This window comes from Aythya ferina, assembly GCF_964211825.1.
Source record: "Aythya ferina genome assembly, chromosome: 4".
Taxonomy (NCBI): domain Eukaryota; kingdom Metazoa; phylum Chordata; class Aves; order Anseriformes; family Anatidae; genus Aythya; species Aythya ferina.
In genome coordinates this window covers 76,623,226-76,634,405 of record NC_140300.1, presented here as the reverse complement: position 1 = coordinate 76,634,405, position 11,180 = coordinate 76,623,226, and the positions used below count along the sequence as shown (strand labels likewise).

The following is an 11,180-nucleotide window of genomic DNA, read 5'->3' as shown; positions in this document are numbered from 1 at the left end:
CCTCTTGGAGGGCCGGGGGCAAGGCGAGGCAGAGCTGGAGGTGGTGTCAGGAAAGCCTCATGGCTCCTGCCAGGCACTGCGCCAGGCCTCAGGCCTGGGAGGCCAGCCACGCCCTGCGGCCTCCTGGCACCCATCGGGTGCCACAGCTCCATGCTGCCTAGCAACAAGCGCCAGCGGCCTCACTATTGAGTGCGCCCAGAGGCGCCAAGGCAGGCGGCCAATGGGGCGGTGCCTCGCCATGATGGAGCAGAGATGTCACAGGGCAGGGTGGGTGACATGGTGCTTGGTGTGCTGGGGCTGTGGCACTCCGGCGTTGGTGGCGCGCAGGCGAGGCGCGGCCTTTGGGCTGCTTGTGGCCCCTGAGGAGTGCTCCTGTGTGCAGCTCTCGGTGTTGTCTTCACTGTGTGACCCCGCAGGAGGGTGTCGTCGTGCAGCTTTCGGTGTTCTTATCACGGCAGCCCTGAGCAGTTCTGCATCGTTCAGCTTTTGGTTGTTCTCCTCTGCAGCCTCTGAGGAGTGCTTTCTTGAGCAGCTTTTGCTGTTTTCTTCACTGCGACTTGAGGAGTGCTTCTGCATCCAGCTTTTTGTGTTGCCTTCACTGCGTTTCCACTGAGGATGCCTTCATTGTGCAGCTTTTGGGGTTCTTCACATCACGTTTACCCTGAGGAGCGCTTCATCATTCAGCTTTTTGCATTTTCTTCACTGTGGCGCTGAAGAGTAATTCTTCGTGGAGCTTTTTGTGTTTTCTTCACCTTGTGGTCCCTGAGGAGTTCTTCATTGCGCAGCTTCTGGGGTTCTCTTCACTTCGGGACTCCAGAGGAATACGTCATCGTGCACATTTTGCTGTTTTCTTCACTACGGCCCTGAGGAGTTCATCGTGCAGCTTGCGGTGTTTTCTTCTACTCGGCCTTGAGGAGTTTTGCACCGTCCAGCCTTTGGGGTTCTTCGCCATGTTTTCCCTGAGGAGACCTTCATCATGCTGCTTTGGTGTTGTTTTCACCTTCCAGCCCCTGAGAAGTGCTTCACCTTCTAACATTTGGTGTGTTTTTTTTTCTCATTCTAGGCCCTGAGGAGTGCTTCTGCGTGCAGCTTCTGGCGAATTCTTCATTGCGGCCCATGAGGAGCTCTTCATCGTGCAGCTTTTCAGGATCTCTTCACCACGTTTCCCTGGAGGAGGGCTTCACTATTCAGCTCGTCGTGTTTTCTTCACTGTGGCGCTTGAGGAGAAATTCTTCGTGGAGCTTTTTGGGGTTTCTTCTCCCTGTGGCCCCTGAAGTGTGCTTCTGCGTGCGGCATTTGTTGTGTTCTTCACTACGGCCCTGAGGAGTTCTTCATCGTGCAGCTTTTCTGGTTCTCTTCACTTCGGCCCCTGAGGAGAGCTTCGTGGTGCAGCTTGTGGTGTTTTCTTCACTGCGGCCCTGAGGAGTTCTGCACCATCCAGCCTTTGGGGTTCTTCACCATGGTTTCCCAGAGGTGAGCTTCATCATGCCAATTTTGGTGTTGTTTTCACCTTGTCCCTGAGAAGTGCTTCATCTTCTAACATTTGGTGTTTTTTTCTCTCATTCCGGGCCCTGAGAAGTTTTTCATCGTGCAGCTTTGTGTGCTTTCTTCACTACGGCCCTTGAGGACTTCTTCATCGTGCAGCTTATGGCGTTTTCTTCTACTCGGCCCTGAGGAGTTCTGCGTCGTGCAGCTTTTGGTGTTTTCTACAATGAGGCTCTTTTTGGCATCGCCCATGTCTGCAGCCAGACCGACAGCTCCATGCCTGACGTGTGGAGAAGCACATTCTTCTGTTTGTTTTCAATCTGCCAACCGATCATTTCATGTAGAGCTGGTTTTTGGTTTTTTTTTTTTTTTTTTTTTTTTTGTACTAGGAGGTGCCATGTTCTGTCATGTTGCTATAAATCTCTTTCAAACCATTTCCCAGTTCTCTTGCCTCATGTACTGGGTTTACGTGGCAAGGTTTTGGTAGCGGGGGGGGCATCAGGGTGGGTTCTGCGAGAAGAATCCAGAAACTGCGCCATGTTAGAGAAGGGCCCGCTGCTGGCCACAGCCAGGCCAAGAAGCACTGTTGTTTGCGCCTCTGTGAGGCCAGATTTAAGAAAGGTTAAAAAAAAAAAAAAATGCTGCGGAAGAGCAGCTGGGAGAGAGGGAGGAATGAGAAACAGCCTTGCAGACGCCAAGGTCGGTAAAGAGGGAAGGGGAGAGGTGCTCCAGGCGCCGGAGCCTGTAGCCTGTGGTGAGGACCACGGTGAAGCAGGCTGTCCCCCTGCAGCCCATGGGGTACCACGGTGGAGCAGGATTCCACGCTGCAGCCCGTGGAGGAGACCCCGGTGGAGCAGGGGCAGAGAGCCACTGAGAAGGAGCGGCGGAGACAAAGCGCTACAGACTGACCGCAGCCCCCATTGCCCCGCTCCCCTGAGCCGCTCGGGGGGAGGAAGTGGGAGGGGGTGCACTGGGGGGGAAAAATCTTACTGTCTCCCTACTCTGAGTCTGCCTTGCCCATCACAATACCTGCTGAGTGATCTCCCCATCCTTATCTCAGCCCTTGAGCCCTTGGCATCGTATTTTCTCTCCCTTTCCCTTTCAGGAGGGGGAGTGAGAGAGCGGCCGTGGTGGAACTCGGCTGCCCACCCAAGTAAAAGCACCACACAGTAACACCTACACTGAAGTCCCTTTGCTGCATCTGAAGTCCTTTCTTCCTTGTCCTAAATCTATGGCCTGGGGAGAAGTTTGCTCGCTTTTTACTTGCACCATCCTTCTCCACATCTCGGTTCTGCCTGCTCTTGACATTAAAGCCTTAGTCCATTAATCCAATGTTTAATCTTTCCTTAGAGACCATGTTTCCTAAAAGTCTGATCCTAAGAAGGGTCGTTCTTAGCATCACTTCCTGGGTTCCTTGGATGCTTTCTGCTCGGTGTGTGTGTTCCTTGAAATACAATCCTCAGAAATGGGCACAATTTCAGTGGAAAATTTCACAGTAGACCCCACGCTCTGGATAGAGCAGTCTTCCGTCAGCCGCTCCCTCTCACCTTCTTCAACCTGCTGATGGGAGCACGAGGTGGAGGGTGTCGAAGGCTTTCTGAAGGCGACACATGGGTGCCTTCCCTGAGCAAGGTGTTCCGCTGTCAGAGAAGGAAACGGCTTTGTTGTTTGTTTCTCACCGTCGGCACTTTGTTGCAGTTTCAGTTGTCATTGCCTAACTACACGTAACCTATTGGATTATTTCTTTGAGTATTTTTGCAGGAGTGGACATTTAACTCGTTAGTTCAAATAGTGAGATCACGTTCATGTCATTCACTTACTTTTCAGCCGAATGCAACTTTTCATAGAATTTGCTAGCGTTGCAAGGGCCCAGCCATGACCGCTCTCCTCTTAAGGCACCTCCAGTGCTAAGGAGACGGGGAAAGACTTTGGGAGTGCATTTTGTGTCTTCCCAGTGGGATGCTGATGCGCTAAACTTTTCTATCACGGAGCGTGATGTGAATCTCCAAACCAAGCAACAACAACACAACAAAAACAAAAGGCTCTTGCTACTGTCTCCCACGATGTCCTGCTAACAAAGCTGACAAAGCGTGGCACAGAAGAGCGGACAGTAAGGTGGGTTGAGAACTGGCTGACTGGCCGAGCTCAGAGGGTGGTGATCGGCGGAGCAGAGTCCGGTTGGAGACCTGTGACAAGCTCAGGGGTCGGTGCTGGGTCCCACCTTGTTCAACAGCTTCATCAGCGACTCTGATGAGGGAACAGTGTCCACCCTCAGCAAGTACGCTGATGATACAAAGCTGGGAGGAGTGGCTGGCACACCAGAAGGCTGTGCTGCCATTCAGCGAGACCTGGACAGGCTGGAGAGCTGGGCAGGAAGAAACCAGAGGAGGTGTAAGAAAAGCAAGTGGCACCTGGGAAGTGTTATCTATGGAGTGGTAATTCCTGTCGAGAAGATGGTTGATAGTAATAAAGAAGGGGGAGATGTGGGAGTGTGGCCATGCGGGTCGGCAAACCCCGTGGTTAATGATAACAGTAGACTCTTAACGATGAGGCCATCAGGAATGTAAAAGAGCTTAGAGGGAACAAAGAAGGGTGATTCAGGAGACTCCATGCCGTCTGGGGTTGCTTGTTCTCCAGCCATTAAGGCATGGAAGTTGCTGGGTGTTTGCTGTTGCCGGGCAAAGTTGTTAACCAATGAAAAGTTGTTTTTGAAAAGGATTGCTGTGGGGAGAAGGGAATAAGAGGGGAGTCTGCCCTCAAGGCTAAAATGAAATTAAAAAAAAAAAAAAAAAAAAAAAAAAAAAAAGGCAACACGATGAAGTTATGTCATCAATAAAGAAGCAGAAAGAAGGAATGAAAAGGAACAGGCTAGCAGAACGGTGACCAGGACGGGAACAGGCACATTGATTGCCTCATGAAGATAGGTTCGGCCAGACTCATCAAACCGCTCAAAGAAGCTCCTACTGAAAGTCGCTGGAAATGGGCGCACCGGAGCTGCAAAGAAGCTCACGCTGAGAGAAGCGGAGCCGCGCACACAACTGCCCCTCGCTGGTAAGCAGTTGCGCATTATGGGGAATCATACGTCCTTAGAAACAAAGACTGTCCTGGTAACCTTACGGCTTATTCTCCTTCTCAACAATCAGACAGTTTATGATCCTGAAATGTGAGACCAAACTGAGGTCAAGGTGTGGGACTCTGCAACTAAAAACGACAAGGTTGCAGTGGGATTGCTCGGCACCTGGCGAGCAGTCTCTGAGGCCTTAAAGAGCCGTGTGGGACCACAGTCAGACACGTGGGGTTTGCCAGACAGTGAGGGAGCTGCGGGCTCCTTTACTGATCCTGCTGCTACGCCATCGGCCCCTCTGCTGCTACAGCCATCGAAGGCCTTTGCTGTTCCGCCCCCTGGCGACCTGGACGTGCCTTTTGACCCAGGCCCTATTGGCCTTGAAAAGGAGATGGATATGCTTTTATTCGATGTGGGAAGCACGGGATACATAAGGCCCGAAGGCCGAGTTGCTTAACAACTTAAAGCGAGACATATTGCTCCCACGACTAGCCCTGGAATTCTCCCGTGTTTGTAATGCAGAAAAGGAATGGAAAATGGAGACTGTTGTTTGTAATGAAGAAAAGGAACGGAAAACGGAGACTGTTAAGTCATGGAACTTAAAGGATTGTTTGTTATCTTTCCTGATTGTACGCATGTATAGGCATACTCGGGTTTCATATGTAAAAGCAATGTTCTGTATATTTAGAATGTTTGATGTTCGTGTGTGCGTGTTGGTGGAGCGTAGACTCCCCGCACACCCAGCGCTGTTTACTTGCCTTTTATACCTTTTATAAATATTCCTTTTATAACTATTACTAAACACAGATTGAGTTGAGACTTCACTTATAACAGAAGGAACAACCGCATGTATCAGTACAGGCTGGGGGATGACCTGCTGGAGAGGAGCTCTGCGGAGAAGGACCTGGGGGTCCTGGTGGATGACAGGTTGGCCATGAGCCAGCAGTGTGCCCTGGTGGCCAAGAAGGCCAGCGGGATCCTGGGGTGCGTTAAAAGGAGCGTGGACAACAGGTCAAGGAAGGTGATGCTGCCCCTCTACTCTGCCCTGGTCAGGCCTCACCTGGAGTACTGTGTCCAGTTCTGGGCTCCCTGGTACAAAAAAAGACAGGGATCTCCCGGAAAGAGTCCAGCGGAGGGCCACAGACAGGATACGGGGCCTGGAGCATCTCCCCTAGGAGGAAAGGCTGAGAGACCTGGCTCTGTTCAGCCTGGAGAAAAGAAGACTGAGAAGGGATCTTATCTATAAATACCTGAGGTGTGGGAGACACAGGGATATGGCCAACCGCCTTTTAGTGGTCTGTGGGGACAGGACAAGGGGCAATGGCCACAAAATGGAGCACAGGAAGTTCCGCACCACTACGCAAAAGAACTTCTTCACGGCGAGGGTGACGGAGCACAGGGACAGGCTGCCCAGGGAGGCTGTGGAGTCTCTGCAGATATTCAAGCCCCGTCTGGACACCTACTTGTGCAACCTGCTCTAGGAAACCTGCTTTGGCAGGGGAGTTGGACCCAATGATCTCTGGAGGTCCCTTCTGACCCCTACAATTCTGGGAAACGAGCCCCACAACGCCTACGTTTCTCTATCTTCTGTTTAACCTATTGGAGTAACAGCTTCATTAATACAGTGTTTCCGTAGTCTTCTGACACTTGGATTACCCCTAACAATTGACAAGAGGAAGATGCAGTCTTTCTAGACCTGGCTAGCATCGATAAGAACCCCTGGTTTTGAAGATGACATCGGGTTGCATAGTGGGGCCTTGGTCCTTCCACAGTCCACAGACTCAAAAGGTTGCAGAGCGGAAGCTTTGCAGAGCTGTACGAACACTGAAGATCCAGTTCTGCAAGAAGCTGATGCAAAAGCTACATGGCACTGGGCAGTTTGGGTGAGGAAGAAAGAGACTGGCATTCTCACGGTGCATGGTTTAACCGAGTTTAGTCCTGTGGGCTGTGTCAACAGAACTGGCTTTGGTTTGTACCCTTTCAGGACACTGAGGACCCAACTTCACGTCTGTGGGCAGCACGGCTAAGCGGGCAGTGTACTCTGTGTCACTGGGGACAGAGGAGGGATTGCCTGATGGGCTATGTCAGTGTGCCCTGCACAATGCTGCCGCCACCTTGCTGGAGCAGTTTGCGTGCTCCTAGCACCAAAACGTGCCTCTTGGAGGGCCGGGGGCAAGGCGAGGCAGAGCTGGAGGTGGTGTCAGGAAAGCCTCATGGCTCCTGCCAGGCACTGCGCCAGGCCTCAGGCCTGGGAGGCCAGCCACGCCCTGCAGTCTACTGGCACCCATCGGGTGCCACAGCTCCATGCTGCCTAGCAACAAGCGCCAGCGGCCTCACCTATTGAGTGCGCCCAGAGGCGCCAAGGCAGGCGGCCAATGGGGCGGTGCCTCGCCATGATGGAGCAGAGATGTCACAGGGCAGGGTGGGTGACATGGTGCTTGGTGTGCTGGGGCTGTGGCACTCCGGCGTTGGTGGCGCGCAGGCGAGGCGCGGCCTTTGGGCTGCTTGTGGCCCCTGAGGAGTGCTCCTGTGTGCAGCTCTCGGTGTTGTCTTCACTGTGTGACCCCGCAGGAGGGTGTCGTCGTGCAGCTTTCGGTGTTCTTATCACGGCAGCCCTGAGCAGTTCTGCATCGTTCAGCTTTTGGTGGTTCTCCTCTGCAGCCTCTGAGGAGTGCTTTCTTGAGCAGCTTTTGCTGTTTTCTTCACTGCGACTTGAGGAGTGCTTCTGCATCCAGCTTTTTGTGTTGCCTTCACTGCGTTTCCACTGAGGATGCCTTCATTGTGCAGCTTTTGGGGTTCTTCACATCACGTTTACCCTGAGGAGCGCTTCATCATTCAGCTTTTTGCATTTTCTTCACTGTGGCGCTGAAGAGTAATTCTTCGTGGAGCTTTTTGTGTTTTCTTCACCTTGTGGTCCCTGAGGAGTTCTTCATTGCGCAGCTTCTGGGGTTCTCTTCACTTCGGGACTCCAGAGGAATACGTCATCGTGCACATTTTGCTGTTTTCTTCACTACGGCCCTGAGGAGTTCATCGTGCAGCTTGCGGTGTTTTCTTCTACTCGGCCTTGAGGAGTTTTGCACCGTCCAGCCTTTGGGGTTCTTCGCCATGTTTTCCCTGAGGAGACCTTCATCATGCTGCTTTGGTGTTGTTTTCACCTTCCAGCCCCTGAGAAGTGCTTCACCTTCTAACATTTGGTGTGTTTTTTTTTCTCATTCTAGGCCCTGAGGAGTGCTTCTGCGTGCAGCTTCTGGCGAATTCTTCATTGCGGCCCATGAGGAGCTCTTCATCGTGCAGCTTTTCAGGATCTCTTCACCACGTTTCCCTGGAGGAGGGCTTCACTATTCAGCTTGTCGTGTTTTCTTCACTGTGGCGCTTGAGGAGAAATTCTTCGTGGAGCTTTTTGGGGTTTCTTCTCCCTGTGGCCCCTGAAGCGTGCTTCTGCGTGCGGCATTTGTTGTGTTCTTCACTACGGCCCTGAGGAGTTCTTCATCGTGCAGCTTTTCTGGTTCTCTTCACTTCGGCCCCTGAGGAGAGCTTCGTGGTGCAGCTTGTGGTGTTTTCTTCACTGCGGCCCTGAGGAGTTCTGCACCATCCAGCCTTTGGGGTTCTTCACCATGGTTTCCCAGAGGTGAGCTTCATCATGCCAATTTTGGTGTTGTTTTCACCTTGTCCCTGAGAAGTGCTTCATCTTCTAACATTTGGTGTTTTTTTCTCTCATTCCGGGCCCTGAGAAGTTTTTCATCGTGCAGCTTTGTGTGCTTTCTTCACTACGGCCCTTGAGGACTTCTTCATCGTGCAGCTTTTGGCGTTTTCTTCTACTCGGCCCTGAGGAGTTCTGCGTCGTGCAGCTTTTGGTGTTTTCTACAATGAGGCGCTTTTTGGCATCGCCCATGTCTGCAGCCAGACCGACAGCTCCATGCCTGACGTGTGGAGAAGCACATTCTTCTGTTTGTTTTCAATCTGCCAACCGATCATTTCATGTCGAGCTGTTTTTTGTTTTGTTTTTTTTTTTTTTGTACTAGGAGGTGCCATGTTCTGTCATGTTGCTATAAATCTCTTTCAAACCATTTCCCAGTTCTCTTGCCTCATGTACTGGGTTTACGTGGCAAGGTTTTGGTAGCGGGGGGTCATCAGGGTGGGTTCTGCGAGAAGAATCCAGAAACCGTGCCATGTTAGAGAAGGGCCCGCTGCTGGCCACAGCCAGGCCAAGAAGCACTGTTGTTTGCGCCTCTGTGAGGCCAGATTTAAGAAAGGTTAAAAAAAAAAAAAAATGCTGCGGAAGAGCAGCTGGGAGAGAGGGAGGAATGAGAAACAGCCTTGCAGACGCCAAGGTCGGTAAAGAGGGAAGGGGAGAGGTGCTCCAGGCGCCGGAGCCTGTAGCCTGTGGTGAGGACCACGGTGAAGCAGGCTGTCCCCCTGCAGCCCATGGGGTACCACGGTGGAGCAGGATTCCACGCTGCAGCCCGTGGAGGAGACCCCGGTGGAGCAGGGGCAGAGAGCCACTGAGAAGGAACGGCGGAGACAAAGCGCTACAGACTGACCGCAGCCCCCATTGCCCCGCTCCCCTGAGCCGCTCGGGGGGAGGAAGTGGGAGGGGGTGCACTGGGGGGGAAAAATCTTACTGTCTCCCTACTCTGAGTCTGCCTTGCCCATCACAATACCTGCTGAGTGATCTCCCCATCCTTATCTCAGCCCTTGAGCCCTTGGCATCGTATTTTCTCTCCCTTTCCCTTTCAGGAGGGGGAGTGAGAGAGCGGCCGTGGTGGAACTCGGCTGCCCACCCAAGTAAAAGCACCACACAGTAACACCTACACTAAAGTCCCTTTGCTGCATCTGAAGTCCTTTCTTCCTTGTCCTAAATCTATGGCCTGGGGAGAAGTTTGCTCGCTTTTTACTTGCACCATCCTTCTCCACATCTCGGTTCTGCCTGCTCTTGACATTAAAGCCTTAGTCCATTAATCCAATGTTTAATCTTTCCTTAGAGACCATGTTTCCTAAAAGTCTGATCCTAAGAAGGGTCGTTCTTAGCATCACTTCCTGGGTTCCTTGGATGCTTTCTGCTCGGTGTGTGTGTTCCTTGAAATACAATCCTCAGAAATGGGCACAATTTCAGTGGAAAATTTCACAGTAGACCCCACGCTCTGGATAGAGCAGTCTTCCGTCAGCCGCTCCCTCTCACCTTCTTCAACCTGCTGATGGGAGCACGAGGTGGAGGGTGTCGAAGGCTTTCTGAAGGCGACACATGGGTGCCTTCCCTGAGCAAGGTGTTCCGCTGTCAGAGAAGGAAACGGCTTTGTTGTTTGTTTCTCACCGTCGGCACTTTGTTGCAGTTTCAGTTGTCATTGCCTAACTACACGTAACCTATTGGATTATTTCTTTGAGTATTTTTGCAGGAGTGGACATTTAACTCGTTAGTTCAAATAGTGAGATCACGTTCATGTCATTCACTTACTTTTCAGCCGAATGCAACTTTTCATAGAATTTGCTAGCGTTGCAAGGGCCCAGCCATGACCGCTCTCCTCTTAAGGCACCTCCAGTGCTAAGGAGACGGGGAAAGACTTTGGGAGTGCATTTTGTGTCTTCCCAGTGGGATGCTGATGCGCTAAACTTTTCTATCACGGAGCGTGATGTGAATCTCCAAACCAAGCAACAACAACACAACAAAAACAAAAGGCTCTTGCTACTGTCTCCCACGATGTCCTGCTAACAAAGCTGACAAAGCGTGGCACAGAAGAGCGGACAGTAAGGTGGGTTGAGAACTGGCTGACTGGCCGAGCTCAGAGGGTGGTGATCGGCGGAGCAGAGTCCGGTTGGAGACCTGTGACAAGCTCAGGGGTCGGTGCTGGGTCCCACCTTGTTCAACAGCTTCATCAGCGACTCTGATGAGGGAACAGTGTCCACCCTCAGCAAGTACGCTGATGATACAAAGCTGGGAGGAGTGGCTGGCACACCAGAAGGCTGTGCTGCCATTCAGCGAGACCTGGACAGGCTGGAGAGCTGGGCAGGAAGAAACCAGAGGAGGTGTAAGAAAAGCAAGTGGCACCTGGGAAGTGTTATCTATGGAGTGGTAATTCCTGTCGAGAAGATGGTTGATAGTAATAAAGAAGGGGGAGATGTGGGAGTGTGGCCATGCGGGTCGGCAAACCCCGTGGTTAATGATAACAGTAGACTCTTAACGATGAGGCCATCAGGAATGTAAAAGAGCTTAGAGGGAACAAAGAAGGGTGATTCAGGAGACTCCATGCCGTCTGGGGTTGCTTGTTCTCCAGCCATTAAGGCATGGAAGTTGCTGGGTGTTTGCTGTTGCCGGGCAAAGTTGTTAACCAATGAAAAGTTGTTTTTGAAAAGGATTGCTGTGGGGAGAAGGGAATAAGAGGGGAGTCTGCCCTCAAGGCTAAAATGAAATTAAAAAAAAAAAAAAAAAAAAAAAAAAAAAAAGGCAACACGATGAAGTTATGTCATCAATAAAGAAGCAGAAAGAAGGAATGAAAAGGAACAGGCTAGCAGAACGGTGACCAGGACGGGAACAGGCACATTGATTGCCTCATGAAGATAGGTTCGGCCAGACTCATCAAACCGCTCAAAGAAGCTCCTACTGAAAGTCGCTGGAAATGGGCGCACCGGAGCTGCA

The 11,180-nt window shown here is 51.7% G+C and overlaps 1 long non-coding RNA gene across 1 annotated transcript; it reads left to right on the top strand.

Moving 5' to 3' along the window:
• The first annotated feature begins 7,926 nt into the window (after window positions 1-7,926).
• Window positions 7,927-8,616, top strand: LOC311436693. Its single transcript, XR_014693034.1, has 2 exons — window positions 7,927-8,177; window positions 8,284-8,616. It is a non-coding gene; the product is annotated as an uncharacterized lncRNA (long non-coding RNA).
• The last annotated feature ends 2,564 nt before the right edge of the window (window positions 8,617-11,180 follow it).